The sequence below is a fragment of the Ochotona princeps genome, chromosome 21 (genome assembly GCF_030435755.1).
Source record: "Ochotona princeps isolate mOchPri1 chromosome 21, mOchPri1.hap1, whole genome shotgun sequence".
In the NCBI taxonomy this organism is placed as follows: domain Eukaryota; kingdom Metazoa; phylum Chordata; class Mammalia; order Lagomorpha; family Ochotonidae; genus Ochotona; species Ochotona princeps.
In genome coordinates, this window is record NC_080852.1 from 41,224,690 (window position 1) to 41,243,900 (window position 19,211).

The 19,211-nt window shown below is 46.5% G+C and overlaps 1 long non-coding RNA gene across 1 annotated transcript in view; it reads left to right on the forward strand.

The window, feature by feature from the left end:
• Positions 1–215: 215 nt before the first annotated feature.
• LOC131482885 (uncharacterized) overlaps positions 216–19,211 on the forward strand; it is a 65,821-nt gene continuing 46,825 nt past the window's right edge. The window contains exons 1-2 of the long non-coding RNA XR_009247375.1: positions 216–271; positions 4,672–4,825. This is a non-coding gene — a long non-coding RNA (uncharacterized LOC131482885). The remainder of the gene's footprint in view (positions 272–4,671; positions 4,826–19,211) is intronic.

The following is a 19,211-nucleotide window of genomic DNA, read 5'->3' on the forward strand; positions in this document are numbered from 1 at the left end:
TCATCCGAGAGCAGTGCCCAGTCAGCTCCTGCAGGACTCAGATTTTTTTGTCTCCCCAATTACTTTTACTCCTTTCCTGAGCAGATTGCTAATTCTGGTTGTACATCTTGCATTTCAGTTTCCAAGCAGAAGACAGGATGATGGAATTCCGTGGTCACCATCCAATATGGAGGCTTCCTATTGGAGACAGTTCTCAAGCACACAGGACTCCAACTCAGCCACGCAGAGTTGATTTGAGTCGCACCAGTGGGAGAAGCCAGGGCGCCTGCAGGTGAGCATCCCCCCAGACGGCATTTTTAGGAGGGGTGGTGTTCCAGGCGGGAACGTCAATGATGGTTTGACTCGGTAGAGGCCAATGTGGACTCACTTCGCTATCCCTGACCCTGGGGCAGACACACCATTCAAGGGAAGTACTGAGAGTGGGGTATGCAGTGGCTCTGGGTTGCCCACCTTACTTGGGAAACCAGGTAAGTAAGCGTTCACCATTTTCTGATCCTGGATTCTGAGATTGCCTAGTAAGTGATGTTAGTAAGTAGAGCAGGTGAGAGAATCTGAATATGCCCCTGGTTTATTTTTGGTTGCAATGAATTGACCAGCATTTGTGAGAGAAACAACAGATTGGTCATGTACTGATTTTTTATAGGAATGATGATTTTTAACCATGTGACACTTTATTTTCCTCATGATAATGTGATATTAATTAAAAGAGAATAAATTCAGTATAGTTCATAGGTACAGTTCAAGACTATAATAACATTACACTGTTTTTCTTTCATTTTAGGGTAACACTTTAAATTTACACTACAGTCAAGGGTGTAATGTTCCACCAGATGGAGAGTTGAACAAGTACAAAGTGAAATGGTTTTAGGTCGGCAGGGTTATGGGCAAAGGCTATAAACACTGATCATTTGTTTAAAGATGAAAAATGAGCATTTAGGTCATATACTGAACGTTTTAAAGTAAGGATCTAGAAACCCACTTAGTGGGATAATATTAAAATAATTTTATGAGTAAGTTCTGCTTTCTGACATGTAAGAGTCCTTTTTATTTATTTCCTTCATTTACTTGAAAAGCAGAGATGTGGAGATAGTGACTTCCTGTCTACTGGTTCTCCTTCCCAAATGCCTGCCAAAGCCAGGCCCATGTCAGGTCAAAGCCAGGAGCCGGGAACTGAACATGGGTCTCTTGGTGGGCGGCAGGTCTCCCATGGTGAGCTTCGTTAGAAACAGAAGTCAGGAACGAGGCAGGACTCGAATGCAGGTGCTCTGATGCGAGAGCCGTGTCCCAGAGGCTCTTAACTGCCATGCCGAACGCCTGCCTGCAGCGCCTTGGTGAGCACCAAGACCTGCATAGACCTTTCTGAAGCTGAACACACTGGAATGTTGTGACTCCAGTTTTCATTGCTGTTTGCTTTCTCTGCTTGTGGATTTTCGGATTTTAATGCCAGGACAAGCAGGCATGAAGTATCCAGATTGATGCATTCTGGAAAAAAACACATTTCCAGCAGTTCAGAATCCTGTTGTGCTCTAGGTTCCTCTTTAAAAAGAAAAGATTTATTTTTTTATTACTAAGTCAGATATACAGAGAGGAGGAGAGATAGAGAGGAAGATCTTCTGTCCGATGATTCACTCCCCAAGTGATCGCAACAGCCGGTGCTGCGCTGATCCGAAGCCGGGAACCAGGAACCTCTTCCGGGTCTCCCACGTGGGTGCAGGGTCCCAAGGCTTTGGGCTGTCCTTGACAGCTTTCCCAGGCCACAAGCAGGGAGCTGGATGGGAAGTGGAGCTGCCGGGATCAGAACCAGCGCCCATATGAGATCCCGGGGCGTTCAAGGCGAGGACTATAGCCGCTAGGCCATGCCGCTGGCCCCATAGGTTCCTCTTTTAATCAACAAATTGCAAACCACTCCAGAGTTACTTTGACTTTTCCTACTGTATTAGTTCCCTCTGGCTTCAATTTTTACTCTTGATCATTGCTTACCAAATCCAAAATGCATTTCATATACATTCTATTAATAATTATTGTCCATTCATGTGAACACTTTTTACAAACCTAGAGGTAACTGTAAAATAGGTTCCCAGCGTAGAGTCTTAGGGGTTACTGAGCGGTATAATTCAGGGGCAATAATGGACATGGTTTGCCTTGGCTCAGTACCAGCAAACCTGGATAGCAAGTGGAGGAGCCCTGTGCTACTCTGCTCATTGGAAGGACAGGAGTCCCCTTTTCAAGGTGTTGCTCTCTGTCTTTGCCTGGTGGTAGACCTGTTCCATTGTTTGTCCTTTTGTTGTTGTTGTCCAGGATAATTTCCTGTGATGGGAAATGTCAGGAAAATATTGTGACAAAGCTTGCAGAAAAGTTGAGTCAACACTTGACCACCAATGATGTTGACCAACTGTGGCTGCAATTAATTCAAGTGAAGAAAATTAAAAGTCACATTTCAGAAGTCTCACTTTCTGATTTCCACCATTAAGCATTTTGGGCATTGAAAGCCACGTGCAGCAGAACACTGTGATGCCAACAACTGTGTCACAATGAAAGAGCATCAGTTCATTCTGGTTGGAAACCTACCTGTGTGACGTTGGTTATATCAACTGTAATGAAAATAGACACGAGACAGCTGAATAATAATCTATAACCTTTTCAAGGTGTATAGAACCCGGTTGTATATAAACTAAAATTGAAATGTCAATGAAAAAGTCACAGGATGTAGTTAAGAACTTGCATTTTTTTCTTTCCTTTCTTTTCTTTCTTTCTTTGTCTTTTAACATATTGGTTACTCAATACTATAATGTTATAAATTGTGGCTGATGTTATGTTGGGGCTTTTAATTGATCGGGATGATACTCTGCCGGCTCTACCTTCAGACCAGAGATGGTCTCCCCAAGAAGCCGTTGAACTTATCTGAACAATAAGATGCTGGACTCTATGCTTGGTATATGCTTGCAATGGAAGAGTCTCAACTGAACTTGAACTGTGGTAATGAGGAATCCACCATGGGGGGAGGGTTTGAGAAGGGGTGGGAGGAATCCCAGTGCCTATAAAACTGTGTCACATAATGCAATGTAATTAATAAAAAAAAATGTCTTACAGCCTTCCTTGGTTCGTTCTCAAGATTTCTGCCTGGAGAAGACAGGAAATAATCTTGCTTTGTTTCAGTGCTCAGTTAATATGATACATGTGAAACTTTGCAATCATTTTTTTCTTAGCATTTTCCATAAAAATTATTCTTCATTAAATATTCCATTGATGAGTTCAATCATTGCTGTATCGGACCTGCCTTTGGGAGGACTGTTAGGGGGATATTCAAGAGGAAATGTGACCCTTTCAGAGAAAAGTCTCCTTTGAACCAAAGATGCCAGAATGCTTGGATGTGCATCTGTGTTAGTCACTGCTTGCTGTTTACAAGTTAGCAGCTTCAGGCAGCAGGTGTTCACAATCTCCACATGTCTCTAGGTCAGAAACTGTTTCATTGGAGGTGCTGGTCCAGGGTCTCTGATGAGGTTGTGATGAGACTGTCAGCTTGGGTTTCCATCACCAGAGGAGTGCAGGGTCACAGGCAACAGGTCTCTGGAAACCTCAACTTGCCTGTCAGCTGATTTCCAGAGTGAGTTCGCTGAGAGAGAGGGGAGGAGATGAGAAGAGAGAGAAAGAGGGAGAAGAGAAAGAGAGAGAGAGAGAGAGAGAGAGAGGAGAGAGAGAGGGAGGGAGGGAGAGAGAGAGAGAGAGAGAGAGAGAGAGAGAGAGAGAGAGCGCCACGATGCGTTCTGACATGGTGGATAGAATCACATCTGCTACTTCCACAAGCGTGACCAGATCCAATACAAAGTAAACAGTTAAATGTTTTTTTTAATTGTGTTTAATTGAAAATGCAGAGAAATAGAGGGACAGCCCTTCCATTTGTTACTCACCCCAACTGCTTGCAGTGACCAAGGCTGGCCCAGGGCTCAAGCTGAGAGCAGGCAATGCAATTCACGTTTCCCAGTGGATGGACTGAAACCAATTACTTGAGCTGTCACCACTGCCTCCAAGGGTTTACAGGAGCAGGACATTGGAGTCAGGAACCAGAGGCAGAAATGAAATCCGGGCACTCTGACACAGCGTGCTCTGATACAGTGTCTTAACCACTTTCTCTCCAACCAGGTTAAATTTAAATTTCAGATAAATATAAAATGATTATTTTATTTAAGTATAACCCTTGGAACATTTGGAAATAAATATTCACTGCTAATCTGAAATCCAAATTTAACTGGACATCTTACATTTTTACGTTACAAATCTGGAACCCCAGCTTCCTTTTTCCTCTGTTTGTTAGAAACTAGCCAACTCTTCCATATTACACTCAAGATGGGAGAAATTAAGTTCCTCTTCTTGGATCAAGAGCTATAGAATCATTACTGATGTATTTTAAAGTCATCACAATGACACAAGGAATATATTGTTGACTGTTAAGTCCAACAAATGCTGGATTCAGATGCTTGCTTCTACTAATTAGCTATGTCACCTAAGGAAATTCATCTCCCTTGGGAACATCTGTTTCTTCATGTATGAATTGAGCATAGTAGTACCTCCCTGCTAAGGAGTTAGACAGACGTGTCCCCAAGCTCTCATGCCTTTACTGGATCCCTTGGGGAGTTGCAAAGATTTGTGACTCATTCTCAACTTCTCTTGCAGCTGTGACTAGCCGTGCACCTCAGTTCTAGTCCGTGGCAGTGAACAGAAGTGTGCTGGCATGAAAGAGAGCTTGCACCTTCCTCACAAGAAAAGGAAGAACTCCCTTGGCATGACTGGCAGAGTCTAGGCCACATCCCAGTTCCCTGGTAGGAAGGTAAGCCCAAAACACGAGCAGCTGGAAATGCTAGCCTCCTATTACGGGAGCCAGTCTGGTTTCTGCTTAAGCACCCAACCTTGGAGAAAGGTTCAGATGTCAAACAGTAAAGCCAAGCACCAACTGCTGGTTCCAGGCTCCTGGAGACTCCCATGGCAGACACTGGCTGCTCAGGCGGTCAGCCGTATGCACCTGGGGTCAGCACTCTGCAGCGGCCGATGTTGCCTTCTACATAAGAACGAGGTAAGAACATTTTCCTCCCCAAATCAAGAGGCTGCAGTGTTGTTGATTCCCACCGGCATCTTCTCTCCCTTTGTGTCTATCAATTGCACTAAAAAATTGAGTTTAAAAATAGTGAAATGTTGAGACAACATTCCACAATTGCTAAAGGACAGTGCTTGTGTCAGATTGCTCTTCTGACTCCCCCAATCCTGGTGTATTTATGACATAACTGGTACAGAGTGCCTATAAATCTGGAAGTATAGGGGATGGATGAACTTAATGTTGTTAAGTGGTGTATTCAGTGGTTTACCAACACCATAACCAAACCAAACAGCAAATCTGTATTTTATAATATATATATATAAATACCTGTATACTTTTTATATTTCTAGACTTAATAGACATCTTATAGTTCAATGTTAGACAGTTTAAGAGAAGGAATAATTCAGGTGTAGTGCTAATTAACACTTAAAGAAGTGGTGTGCATTTGTGCCAAGTTAGCGCAAAGCAGGAGTTATAGTGACCCGAGAAGTGGAGCGTGGGCTGAAGCAGTGTGTCATCAGGCTCAGAGGGTGGTCGGTTGTGGGAACGTTGTTTGTCTCAGAGGGCCTTGTTCCCTCGCCTCCCAAATGGGGGCTAAAACAGTACCAATTTCAGAGATTTTCTATAGTTAGGATCAAAAACAAAACATTTCTATGTAGCAAAAATTCTAAGTTGGTTTTACTTATTCAGGGGTGATTAAAGTACAGAAAAGGTTAAGAAGTATTTCCCGCGGAGAGGAAGCAGGGAGCCCTTCGTCTCCCTGTGTTCAGATTTGCTCCATAATGGAGGGATGTGCTTGTGAAGCAGTGGCAACTCATCAGCAGGTTGTACTTGACAGCTGGTGTAGAGAAGGCCAGCTGTAGCGAGGAAGTGAGCCACATTCGAAAGCCTGGGCTGGAGTCAGGCTTGATCCCATGATGCTGCAGTAATTCTGCATATCACTCTCCTCATGGCCTGTAGTTCATAGTGACTTACCATGGGTGTGTACTTCTGGTTCATAGGTCTAGGATAACTGGGCTTTGCTTGGCCCAAGTCTGTGCCATGATCTTGTTATTCTCCCTGGACAGCTGCTGTTACCATGGCAAAAAGCAGGAGCACAAGACACAAAGGCAACCGTGCAGGTGCATCTCAAGCCATTACTCGTTTGCATTCATGGAATGCCTGGTCAAGTCCCCAGGCAAAGGGCTGGGGCATACACTTCACCCCCATGAGGCAAGAACATGATATAGAACACAGCCGCATAGAAAAGGCGGATTGAGATTGATGACTGGATAAGCAGCATGTGGATCTGATGAAGGTTTTGACTGTGTGTTCATGCGTCAGTCACTGTACCTCTTTGGGCCGCAGGAAAGTGGAGAGGTTGGATTAGATTCCCAGTTCTCAACTCTAGGTAGATATTAGGATCACCTAAAAGAAAGCTTGTCACAGACACAAACTGCCTGCGACTCATCCAAAGATGAGCAAATCAAAATCCATGGGACGAGGACATAAATGTTGATAAGTTTATAAAGCATTCCAGGTGGTTCTCAGGAACAGCTGGGAGTGGGAAGCACTGTGTTAGGTGGCTCCCAACGTTTCTAACATTCTAAATCTAGCTTCAATTGGAATGCTAGTCTGCTTGACCATGGGGTCTGTTTAAGGTTGACGTGCTGACTGGCAAGGTGGAAAAGTCTCATTTCCTTCCACAGTTGCTGAGTGTCCTCCAGAGTTGCTGTGACTGTATTGGTTTTCTCAACTCCTTTGCGTTCTTCCTCAGGTCTTTCTCAACCTCTTCTCCCTCACCATTTGCTAGTGCTGGGGAAAGTTTTCTAAAACAGATGAAAGCTACACACTTTTGTGTCACTTGCTTTCTGTTTCCTGTCTAAATTGGCATTTCCAATGCTGCTTTTGCCTTTGTCCCTTAGAACTAGTGTCACCCACTTTCCCATCAAAGTTAGCAGTGTGGTTACAGTGCCCGCCATCCTGCCCCTCCGGCCCCTCCGGCCCTGGCATTAGCCTGGAGAGGACACTCACATCCCCTAAGAACAACTCAGGACTCCCTGCCAGGGGCCCTCGAAGGCGACACGGCCTAACCAACATCCGTGTCGCAGACATGTGCAGGGAGTGGGACAGGAGACTAGGACAGAGCACCGTGATCTGCAGGGATGCCCAAGTGTCCCCACAGGTGTATTGGCATTCCCTGTGACCTCAGGCTGTGGTCTCCCTAGTGGTTCCCTCTGACTGATGCCTTCATTGGTGTTTCCCACTAGGAGCATTACAGGTGGGAGCTTGTGAGTCAAAGAAAAACTCACACGCAGCTCTGGGACCCCTGGAAAGCCAAGCGATGAGGATTTCTGTTTTCCTTTACTTTCTCTCCCTTATTTTTTACTATTATTTATTTTAGACTATTATGTTTTGTTGATGCTAGGGTATGTTCCCCACCCCACCACAATTTTACTTCTCTGTCAAAGGGACGATCTAATGGCTGATGGTGTGTTACAATTAATTGCTAGAATATTTTCCTTTGAGGTACACACGGTAATGCTACCTTACGATGGAGTCTTTTTAGAGGCAAGGAAATAGGGCTTCAGGCTGACTTTACGGTAAGTCTGTTGCATGTTATTCCTCATTTATTCTTCATAATAATCCACTGATTATGCAGCACATTTATTGTTAACTATTTATAGAGACAATCTACTGAAACATTAGGGCAGGTGTGGAGCACAGCCTGGCATTGCAGATCAGAGTGCTTGGCCTGGAGTCCCACCTCCTCTTTCTGATGCAGCAGATAAGCCTGCCTGTGTGGGAGGAGCAGACAGAGTCCCTGGCTCCTGGCTTCAGTCTGGCCAGCCCTGGCTGTTCTGTCATGCACATTTGAGGAGTGACTAGGAAATATACGTTCTTTGTAACTGTTAAAATACTTCTTAATAATCAATTTAGCCTTAGAAATAAATGAGCAAAATGGAGAAACACCCAAGGAAAAAAAATAACTAAAAAACGGAAACCGTGTTGCTTCATTAGGCCCAAGTGCAGAAAAACTGGACTAGATTTCATGTTAGTTAATGTCCAAAGGACAACTGTCCACTTGATTGAAGCAAGCTTATTGTAACATGAGCTTTTGTTCTGACTGCATTTCCAGCTAATTAAGGAAAAAAACCACCCATACCCACTAGATTTTTAGTACAATGGATAAAAATAGAGCAGAAGCGATCATTGGAGTCGGTAAACATGATAGGTCAGCGTGGATCAATGATTCTTCCCTGTACCTTCCACTTTACACAATGACCTGAAAACCAAGAATATCAATGCATGTGCCTTAGTCTCTTGTCTTGTTATTCTAGTAATTTATGGCCACAAAGAAATCCCAGCAAAGATGTATACGTCTGAGCAAACAAGGGATTTATTGCTAATAGGCATTGGTTGCAAAGAATTTTATCCTTTTATCTATTAAGTAAGCTAAAAATGCACTAGAGCCACAGGATCATAGAATTCTCGAGCTGGTTGGGGACCAGGAGCTTGTGTGTCCTCCACAAAGATGGAAGGGGAGGTCTCTTCAGTCACCACCACTGTTTCACCTCATTTCTTGGCTGGATGCCTTCCTTCCATCAGTTTGTTCTTCATGAATCTCCAGAGTTGCCTGAGTTGCCTTTGTTGGTTTGGGAAGCACCTATTTTGGGGACCACCCCTTTCTAATGCATATCTGACCATAAGGGACTTTGGGGTGGGGGATAGGTCCCTCGGTTTTGACTGGGCATTCTTTTCCAAAGCACCCCATGTTTTATGTAATGGGTGGGTTATCTTTGTCCCCGAATGATTGCCTTTTATTCTGATTGCCTTTTATCCAACGTGAATGAAGCACCTTCCAGTAAGTCAGAGGGTTGGTAACCAAGATGAGTAAAAGAAATTGTTGTTTTTATCCAACCTCAAACTGTCCCTTTTCCCTGGACTCACTGTCCATGGATCAAAGCCAGTTACTCACAAAACGCCTTCAAGCCCAGGAGACAGTTGATGATTCCTCATGTCAACATTTCATTAGGGTCCGTCGTAAAGTATTTTTCTTAGTTAAAAAATGTAGCTCAATACTACCTTTCACAACTTTATAATGGATTTACAGTTAGAGTATACTTTGAAGCACACCCATCCCAATTGCTTTCCTTGTCTTGCAGTGAGAGATTTTGTGACTGAAGTGACTCAATGCCTTACCCAGTGACTTGTGGTCTGTGAGTGGGAGGTTTTGGATTAGAATCATTGTGTTCTCATCCATACCACAGCCTGGAGGCTGCCAAGTCCATGGTCTGGCACCACACCTGGCAAAGGCTGCATTCTGATTCTAAATATGGTTGCCTTGAAAGCTGCATGCTGTGGAGTGATGGATGCCCAGGTGGCTGAAGGCAGCAGGGCCCAGGCTCCCTCTGCCAGCCCTGTTACAATGAAATGGATCTGTTCACGAGGCTCTGTGTCAGGACACTGGAGCTCACCGTTCCAACACCTGAATTTGGGGAGCACATTCAGACCGTAGTATCTGGTCTCCTTAACATTTACCCTGTAAGTCTTTCACTTAAAATTGCAAACTTCTAACTTAAAAAAAAAATCCACAAAACTCTTTCCTTGAGGAAACTACTTAAAAATCCTAAGTTGCAAAAGAGGACTCACTTTAACATAAGACTTCAAATATAAACTTGGAGGGCATTCCTGTATTGCTGGTTAGTGGATTCAATAGACCTTCACTGTGGAAAAGAGCACCCACAAAGCAGAGCGACAACAGAGGACTTGTCCTGGCAATTACCAGCAAGCCTGCAGGACTCCCTTGAAAACTTCTGGGGAAATCAGCGGTGCAGAGAGCTTGCGCGGAAGCCAATGGGAACAGAAATGCAGCAACTGGGACCAGCAGTGACGTCTCTGGTTGAAATGGCATCGGGACCAAGGAAACAGTGCCCTTTCCGCTCTGCAGTGAGTGGCGTTTCCATGCGTGTAGCTGTTTTGGAACCCGAAGAACTGCTTATTGTCGTTTACTGAGAATGAACCATAGTCTCACCATTGGTATGAAGAAAGTGATTAACTTACCCAGTTGCCTTCCTATGAGAGGCCTAAGTTTAACAAACCGTAAGATTAGAAAACCATATAGGTTTTATTTGAAACGCTGTAACTCTGTTGGAACTTCCTCTTTAAATGAGAGTAGCTTTTAGTTGCACTGTTACAGTGTTGCCCCCTGTCTCCCAGGTCTCTATAGGATGTGGAGGACAGAGTGCCCTCACTTTAGATGAGAAAGAGCTTTGGGTCACACTTATTTAACCTGATCAGCTTAGGGTAATTGAGTGAGAGGAATTAACAGATGTGCCCAAGGGTTCAGCAGGACTTGTCCAAGCACGGGCTTAGCTTTGCCCATGACAGGCCCATTATAAACAGTGCTGGGCGAGCACAGCTGAGCTCCTGAATTGCTGCGTCCTTTATTTGAGCGGGTCAGAGTTCCCTTACCTTCGCTTTGCTCCCCTAAGAATGCAGAGAGAAAAACAAATTACTCTTCTACCTCCACTTTTCTAGACTCCCAAGTCCTCCACTTTTTTTTTTCTAACTTCCCTCGAATTGGGAATTTAGTTTGTGGCACCAGGGAATGTCAGCAGCAAAAAGACCTTCAGAACTCAGCCATCCGTCCAACACACTCCTGTTGGTGACCCTGATTCTGCCTGTCACCCCTTTTCTCTGACCCTGCCTGGGGGTAGCAGTGTCTTTGATCAGCACATCACCCAGTGGTACCTGAGGGTAAGTGAGGCCATTGCTGGTGCAGATAACCCTCAGGACAGTGGTCCCTGCTGCCCTAGCAAACATTCAGAAGCCCAGCGTGGCCCACTCACCTGTGCCGAGCTGTCCCTGGCACTTTCTTTCTCTTTCTTTTTCTTTTTTTATTTTTTTCCTCCCACCCATCCCAGATCCCCAGCGGGAGGTGCGCTCTGAGGGTCCTGCTCATGCAGTTTTGATAGTTCATCAGTTCTGGATTGCTGCCAATCTCTCAGTTCCAATAGCAATGAACCCTATTCAGAATCCACTGGCTCTTCATGGTTGGGGTTCTAAGATCAGCAGTTCAGTTGGAGGGATCTCCAAAGAAACTTCATCTGAGATGATCCCAGGCCTGATTCTTACGCGGGTTTGCTAGTACAGAGTCCGACACCGTCCATCACACCAGTCAGCTTATGCTTGTGCTGGTCGTTGGGATTGCTGGGTTCGTTCTGTTTCCAGCCCTGCCTTCCTCGTGAACCAAAGGGTGTTGTAGTCCAGTTCGATCCTGCCCACTTCATACTCGGTCCTCACGCAAACCGGTCGGAGCTACAGCCTAGTTGGGGCGACTCCCCATAACCCCCACCAGTTCTGCTCCCTACCCTGGTTCCCATGCTTGCCAGTACGCACCGCAGGCTTGTCAGGTCTGTCCCACATCCTGTTTAGCTCTCGCACGTGTTGATGGGCATTGAAGCCCAGCTCAACCCAACCAACCTACTATCCAGCCCACACACCTACTGGCAGGGGCCCTTCTGTACGACTGCCCCTGTCCCTGTCCTGGTGTTCGTGCTGTCCACTGAGAGTGGTAGCCCCGAAGGAGGTGCCCACTATTTCCCTTCTAGGCCACACTCACTCCCAGATTATGCACTCTCCAGGTAGTTCTGGCATTTGACTTGACAGAATTAGCTCCAAGTCCCTGGCACTTTCTGAGAAAAGTTCTTCCACTCAGCCCCACTTCTCACCTCTGGGCCAGACTGTGTCTCTAACGTAGGTTTCGTCATCATCCACGTCTTCACCAGACCTCCTAACACACTCCCACCTCTGTGTTGGACAGATAACTTCAAAAAACCATATCAAGCAGAAGCATTTGTACTTATATGGCATTTTTAAAGATATGAAAGTACTTTCTCATTCACCAAGTGAATATTTTAAGGAGTATGCTTTCCCAGATTTAAAATATTATTCATGATCTGGCTGTTACAGTACCAGCCCAACTCTGCCACTGACTTAAAATTTCTGTGTTCCATTTCTTGCCTCCGGGGAGAAGGCCAGAGATGTTGTAAGCATAATGAAGCTAGCACTGGATTTGTATAATTCCCTAGACCAAAAACCCCACCAGTCAAAATCACATTGGTTATTGTACGGGCTTTGTGCATTGCTGTGTGTGCATTTGTGTATATGAAGTTGTAGTTCTGTTTCCTTGGACATGTCTTCATCAAATTAAAGTGTTTTCATTTGTTTCTGTTAATATTCCTTGACTACATCAAAATTCTTGGCCGTGTTACGGCTTGTAGACACTGAGGAAGCGCCCTGCTGCTTGATACAGAATTGGGTTTCAGTTTGACCCAGGGTTTCTGAATTGCCTTCAGCTGTGATCAAGAGCAGAGGAGACGGGTCAGAGCATTGCTGTCTGGAATGGAAATAACCAGAGAGAAATGCAAAGCAGAAAAACCTTTCTCTAGACCTTTCTAACCAATTCTGCTATAGATTCCAAGGCAACTGTCAATTTACTACTGGATCCCCTTAATGCTTGGGCTTGACTTGCAATGAATTTAACCGGCTGCAGGCTATTAAATGATTCTCCTCTCTATAATAGCTCATTCTGCTTTTTGTTTAAGAAATTGAAAATCTAAATCACACAGTTTAAAGTTCCTGATTATTGCATTCCTTCTAGAGTGTTGCAGGAATGCCTTCATCTTGGTTTCCCTGGGAAGCAAACTCTGAAAGGGAATGGAGTAAGAGTAATTTCCTTGGGAAGTAATCCCAGGAATATCTGTCTGGAGATGGGGGCTACCCTGTGGGTAGCCGGAGATCTGACCCACCGGGGAGCTCCTGTAGGGATGAGAGGAGTAGGTGCTTATGTGACGCGTGGCCACTGCTGTCCAACTGGAGAAATGCGGGTTGGCAGCCTTAGCTTTCCAGGGGTGTAGTGAGAGTCCACGCACTAGGGGCAGGGTAAGGCACTCAGGTCCCACCCTGCAGCACCCGGTTTTGATGCCCAGCTCTGGCTGCTGGTCGTAGCTTCCCCCTCATGCGGAGCCAGGGAGGCAGCAGTGATGGCTTGAGTCACGGGCTTCCTTCTCCCGATGTGGGAAACCTGGACCAAATCCCCAGCTCCTGGCTTCTGCTTGGGCTTCTCCCAGCTGTTGAGGGAACTTAAGGAGTGAACCAGAAGGTGGAAACTCTGTCTATTTCTTTCTCCCAAACAATTTTTTAAAGCATTTCATGCACTAGTCTTGTCAAGCACTTTGTAAGTTGCCGTTACTATACAAATGTTATCTATGTATTAATTACTATGCATACACTTATTTTGGTGTAACAGCTCCATATAGGCTTTTCATAATACTTTTATAACCTTTTAAAGACTTCTTTACATGTAATTTCAAAAATGTTTTGCGCTATAGAAAGCTTAACTTTTAATTCCGTTCCATGAACTTGTTGCAGCACCCTCTGCAGGTGAATAATGCCAGTTCCTCTGCCCCAGGGAGCTTGAAGCTTAGACAAAAGTCCATGCTGTCCAAGGCAGCAGGTGCCATCAGAGGGGACCCGGCTGCTTGGGAGTGCAGGGGGATATGGCACAGGCTTCAGAGTTCCAGTTTTGGCTCTGCCTCTTACTAGCTCTGTGGCTCTCTGGGAAACTCATGTTTCTGATCCACAAAATGAGAATGCCACAGATGCCCATTAACTTGTGGTAAATACTGAGCCAGCTTGTGCTGCTAAGTTGCTTATGCCCAGAGAGGGTGGTGTCATTACTGTTGTTTCTGCTGGTCCTCCAACATGGGGCTAGGAGTTCACAGTCCATCTGACATGCGGCAGGCTCCAGGAAGAGGATTCTGTTGTGATACAATGCTTGTAAAATTCCTTCATGAAAGTACTTTATATTGCCAGTGCCAGAACTGGCTAGTCGTGAATGAATAAGGGCTTACAGCCCATGAAATTCAGCCAGGCAAGAGAGAGGAGAGTTTCACAGAAATGAACACCGGTTGGAACCTTTCAGGAAGGTTTTGCAGAGGAGAGTGGTCAGAGAAGAGTCTGAGGAATGCTTAGAGAATGCAGAAAGGCTAAATAGGGGTTGTGGCCAGTGCATGGAAGACCTTGAGGACCGAGGTAGAGCGGGTGCCCCATGAGCCTCCTGAATAGATGGGGGCCTGCAAGCTGTGCTCTGTGCACTCACCACAGGCAGGCTGCGCAGTCAGTGCGGAGTGCCCACTTGGCTGCCTTGTGCCTACTCCTCTCTTCCTGCCCCCCAGCACGTCTGCTCAAGCTCGGCTCTTCTCCGCGAGCCCCCTGCCCTCCACCTTCTCCTTCTGCACCTGTACCCCAGCCAGCCTGCCCGCGGTCACCCAGAGCATGACCGGCACTTCCGTCTCCTTGCAGCTGACTCACCTGCCAGCGAGAGGAAGGGGCCACACTCAGGAATGGGTGTTCTGTTTTCAAGTCCTCGCAGTCCTGGATATGCCGAGAGGACTCAGCAAACACTGGCCAGGGAGGAGGCAGCCCGCCCTCCCCCAAGGTCTCGGCTCGTGTTGGCTGAGTCGGTTGTGTTCTCCAGCCGGTGGGTTGGGATATGACCAGGCTGCACTGAAACCTCTCAGGAGAGTCCGCGGATCCTGGCGTGACATGGGATTCCTGAGGCTCCAGAAAGCAATTTGGGGGGAAAGCCTATGTCTTTTTTTTCTGTGATAGTTTCAATATAATTGACTTGTGTGCTGTTAAATTTCATCATGATTCACTTCTAACTCTGAGCTTGAAGTTAAGAGACTCAATTTTAGATCCAGCTTTGCCATTAATTAGATGTATGGATTTGGGCAAGTCTTTTCTCTTGCTGGTAACAACAGCAGTCATTTATTTCACTGACAGCTGGGTGCTTTATTTAGGCTTGTACATTTGTGGTCTCATCCAGTGCTCACATCACCACTGTGAGGTAGGCACACGACTGGTCCAATTTTCAGACGAGTAACATGAGGCCCTCTGATCAGTAAAGTAACTTAGAGTCACAGTGCTAATAGGCAACAAAACCATTATCAAAGATAGGCCAGTGTGATTCCAAAGTCAATGAGCTTAACTATGATTCTTCACTGCCTCTGACTCAAGAGGAGGGCCTGGGATTTCTAGCTTGCTCTCTGTGACAGCCCTCTGATGTCTCGTGGGATTTCAGACAAGAAGCTGATGTCTGCAGTTGGTAGCCTTGCCTTTACCAGCCAGTGTTGCAAGCAACCAACCACTCTCACCCTCATTATTCTGCAGGGCATGTTGGGGGACAGGGGGTGACAGCTGATTCTGTTACTGCCTGCTCGTCGACAGTGGGCACCCTGGACCACGCTGGTCATCATGCTGTGTCACTGAACCACAGTGCTTGGGTTAGACTTGGTCCTGTGACATGATCAGGTGCCCAGCCCGACCGGGACCTGCAGATGCCAAGGTCAGTGCTTTCCTTCTGGGCCCGCAGTGCTGTCACTGCCCACCAAAACATAAAGAGGTCATCGTTGCTGTTGATACTGTTTTTTACCTAAACCTACCAAAATTGGACTAAGTATTGGGCTCAGCCAGAGCACATCAGACCTTGAGTCATCTCTAATTATTGTGGGGAACCCATTATTGCAGTGGCTAGAGAGGAGGCCCGTTTATTGTGATAAAATATCTGTTAGGTGCTACTCTGATACCTCACGACTCCCTTCTGCCAGAAGGCTTCCGGTCGCTTGCCCCTCTGTGGAGATGCTAATTGCTGAAGGTCAACGTGTGCCTTGAAGGAATGAGATGAGCTGCCTGTGATGCCCGCCAGCATCGAGTGGCAGTTCATTTCGGTGCCCTTCATTTCTTTGTAATTATGTTTGAACTTGGAAACCAAAAATAATTTGGATTGAGGCAATATGACTTGATTGAAGGAATTATCTCTCTAATTTTACATGAGTCATTATATTTCATTGAATCATAGATTTTTGGAGAGTAGCTTCTCCAGCCCTCCTGATTTAGTGAATGCAGGGATAAGACAGCCGAACACTGGCCGAGTCACATGGTAACTAGGGGCTTACAGGAGCCGGAGTGGAGGTCTCCTGACTCTAAGCCACCACACCCTCTCCTCTGATACAGTACATGAAAGTGGAGTAGAAAGGCCCAGGAGACAGGGTCAGTAGCTCAAGGTTGCCGGATCTGAACTGACCTCGTTCCCACAGCCTGCTCCTCTGTGCCCTCTGCAGCTGCCTGTCTCAGGCTGAAGGGGACACAGATGCCAGCTGGGCAGCCAGTCCAATCAGAAAACATACCTAGACACTAATGTAACGGGCAGTGAAACCTTGCCATTCGCTACCAGCAGCGAGGGAATTTATGATAGTTTCAGAACCTGGAAAAGGATTTTAGAAAACTCACTCTCTAATTTCAGACAGTTCTTTTCTTAAGGAAAGATATTTATTTGAAAGACAGAGTTACAGAAACAGAGAGAGGGAGAGAAGGAATCCTCCATCCTTAAATGGCTGCAATGGTTGGGGCTGGGCTAGGCTGAAGCCAGGAGCCTGGAACTCCATATTGGTCTGCCGTGACCAAGGCCCCACTGTTTTCCCTGGGCACATTAGCAGGAAGCTGCATCCTAAGTAGAGCAGCTGGGTCTCAAATTGGCACTCTTTTGGGATGCCAGCATTACAGGTCATGGTTTACACTGCTGTGCCAAGGCCGGCCCCACAGACAGTTCTTGAGTTTTCATTACAATAGATTTTTTAAAAATGTAATTGATACATAATTGTATTTATATGATATAGTACAATATTTTAATGCATCCATGCAATCTATAGTAACAAAATTAGGGTAATTGGCTTATCTGTCACCTTAAATACTTTATATTTCTTTGTGCTAAGAATATTCAAAATCTTCTCTACTAGTTATTTTGAAAAATGCAGTGAATTGTCATCATGCTCATTGCCTGAGTGCTGTGGAACATTAGAGGCTGTTGCTCTTGAGCGGCACCTTTGCCTGTTGACCACCCTCATTGCAGTCCTGTTTGTCCTTCCAGCCTCTCATCTCAGTAGAGTTGATCATGGCCAGCACCCAACAGTACTGTCAGAACTTCCATTTGTGTCGTTAAGCAGCCGGGAAATGAGCCGATCCCTGTGATTCATGATTTCCGCCTAGCTGATTTTGTTCTGCATTTCAGATTCATGTTGTGCACTGAGATTTCACTGCAGTTTTTCTTAGCAGTCCAGTGGAGGATCCCAGGATCCATTGTAGGTAAAAGCCCCCCAGCAGTGAGCAGGGCTGCAGCCGACTCTCTCCCGCTGCCCACCCCCAAGCCCATGATTAGCGCACTGTTGGCAGTGTTCTGCCAGGCAGGCACTGAGGGCAGCCCGGCTCCTCCTTGGGATTTACAGGGGAGTGTTCTTCAGGATGCATCCTACAGCTGTCCCTGAGCTTGTCTGAGGGCACAGGCTGTCACTCGGTCTTTTGGAGTGAGCTGGGACCTTTTGGAGATGGGTGTGTGTAAGTGATGGTTTTCTGTTGCTTCTGACAATGGTTACTTACGGTGCAATACATCAAGGTAGCATCAAAGACAAATTTTTGGCCCCTTGAAATGTCAGGCTTTTGGTAGAACAGTAGGCTATGAGATCATCAGCTCAGCATCAGGAACACAAATTACCAAAGTAAAGACAACTTAGATTTTAACCCTAAGGAAACATCGTGCCACACACATCCATTCAGTTACGGGTTTCTGTTAGCATCATTCTGGTCACAAGAACAAAGTCAATGCCAGGTGACTGAAAGGTCATGATGAAGGGAGTGAAGGTGATAATCCTAGGGCCTGTGTTTTATGGTAAAGCTGTTGGGAGAGTGTGAGGTGCTTTTAGGAAATGTTAAATCCCTGTGAGAATTCTGACCAGCGAGAAGGAAAACTCCCCACTGCCTGAGAATAGTAAAGCATATTTTACGAACTTGCAGTGTTAAGTTTACTACCAGCTTAGTGTCTGTCTCTGCCACTTCCTACAGCTTGCTGTGGTGAAAAAAGGAAGGGCCGTTAGCGGGATTGTCCCCTTGGAGCTGTGGCCGTTAGCGGGACTGTCCCCTTGGAGCTGCGGCCGTTAGGGGGACTGTCCCCTTGGAGCTGCGGTCGTTAGGGGGACTGTCCCCTTGGAGCTGTGGCCGTTAGGGGGACTGTCCTCTTGGAGCTGTGGCCGTTAGCGGGACTGTCCCCTTGGAGCTGCGGCCGTTAGGGGGACTGTCCCCTTGGAGCTGTGGCCGTTAGCGGGACTGTCCCCTTGGAGCTGTGGCCGTTAGGGGGACTGTCCCCTTGGAGCTGTGGCCGTTAGCAGGACTGTCCCCTTGGAGCTGCGGCCGTTAGGGGGACTGTCCCCTTGGAGCTGTGGCCAGCGGGAGAGGAAGAAGCACGCTGGGCGAGGGAAGGCTGTACAAGACTGCCAGGTGCGAGATCACAGAATGTCCTTCAGAGCTATTGCTCAAAACCACCACGCAAAAGCAGCACAGGACAGTGAAGGAATGGAGCTCTGGGCTGTAGCCCCTCGTCATGTGCAGCAGGCAGGGGTAGTGCCAGCTCTCTGCTTACCTTCAGGGCCTGTGATCCCATGAGACCATCGCTCGAGTGTCCTTTTCCTGAAGTGGTGAGGCCCGGGTATGGCAGTGGAAAGAGGTGCTGGGGCATTGGGTAAAGGGGTATTGGAGGGAAAGAATGATCATTCAGCTGAGTGGAGCGCGGACTGCCTCACAACGCTGCTCGTTCCTTTGCTTCTATGTCCTCATTGTGACCGAAGTGCTGTTAAGTCAGAAGTTCCTTCAGGGTGAGGGGAAGGCTGACTCATGCCCCATAAGAGCTGGCGTTGCCGTGATGGCTGTCAGCTGAGAACAATCCCATGTGCGTACTGCATTCCCAGGTGTCACGGTCAGCTGACCCATTCCTGTAGACAGCCTTGAGATCGCTGGGGGAGATCTCAGTCTTAGAATCAGAACACTGGACTCCTCTCCCATGGCCCCTCTCACTGTGTGACATTGGGCAGGTCACTAAGCCCATTTCTGTTTTCCATCTTATCTAAGAGTTGACCTATTCCATGAAATTGTGGTGAGGAACAAGGAAAATAACCCAGGTTAGGAACCTTGAGTGGTAGGGAGTATCAGGAGACTTTAAAGTTAATGGAAAATGGAATTGAAAGATGTC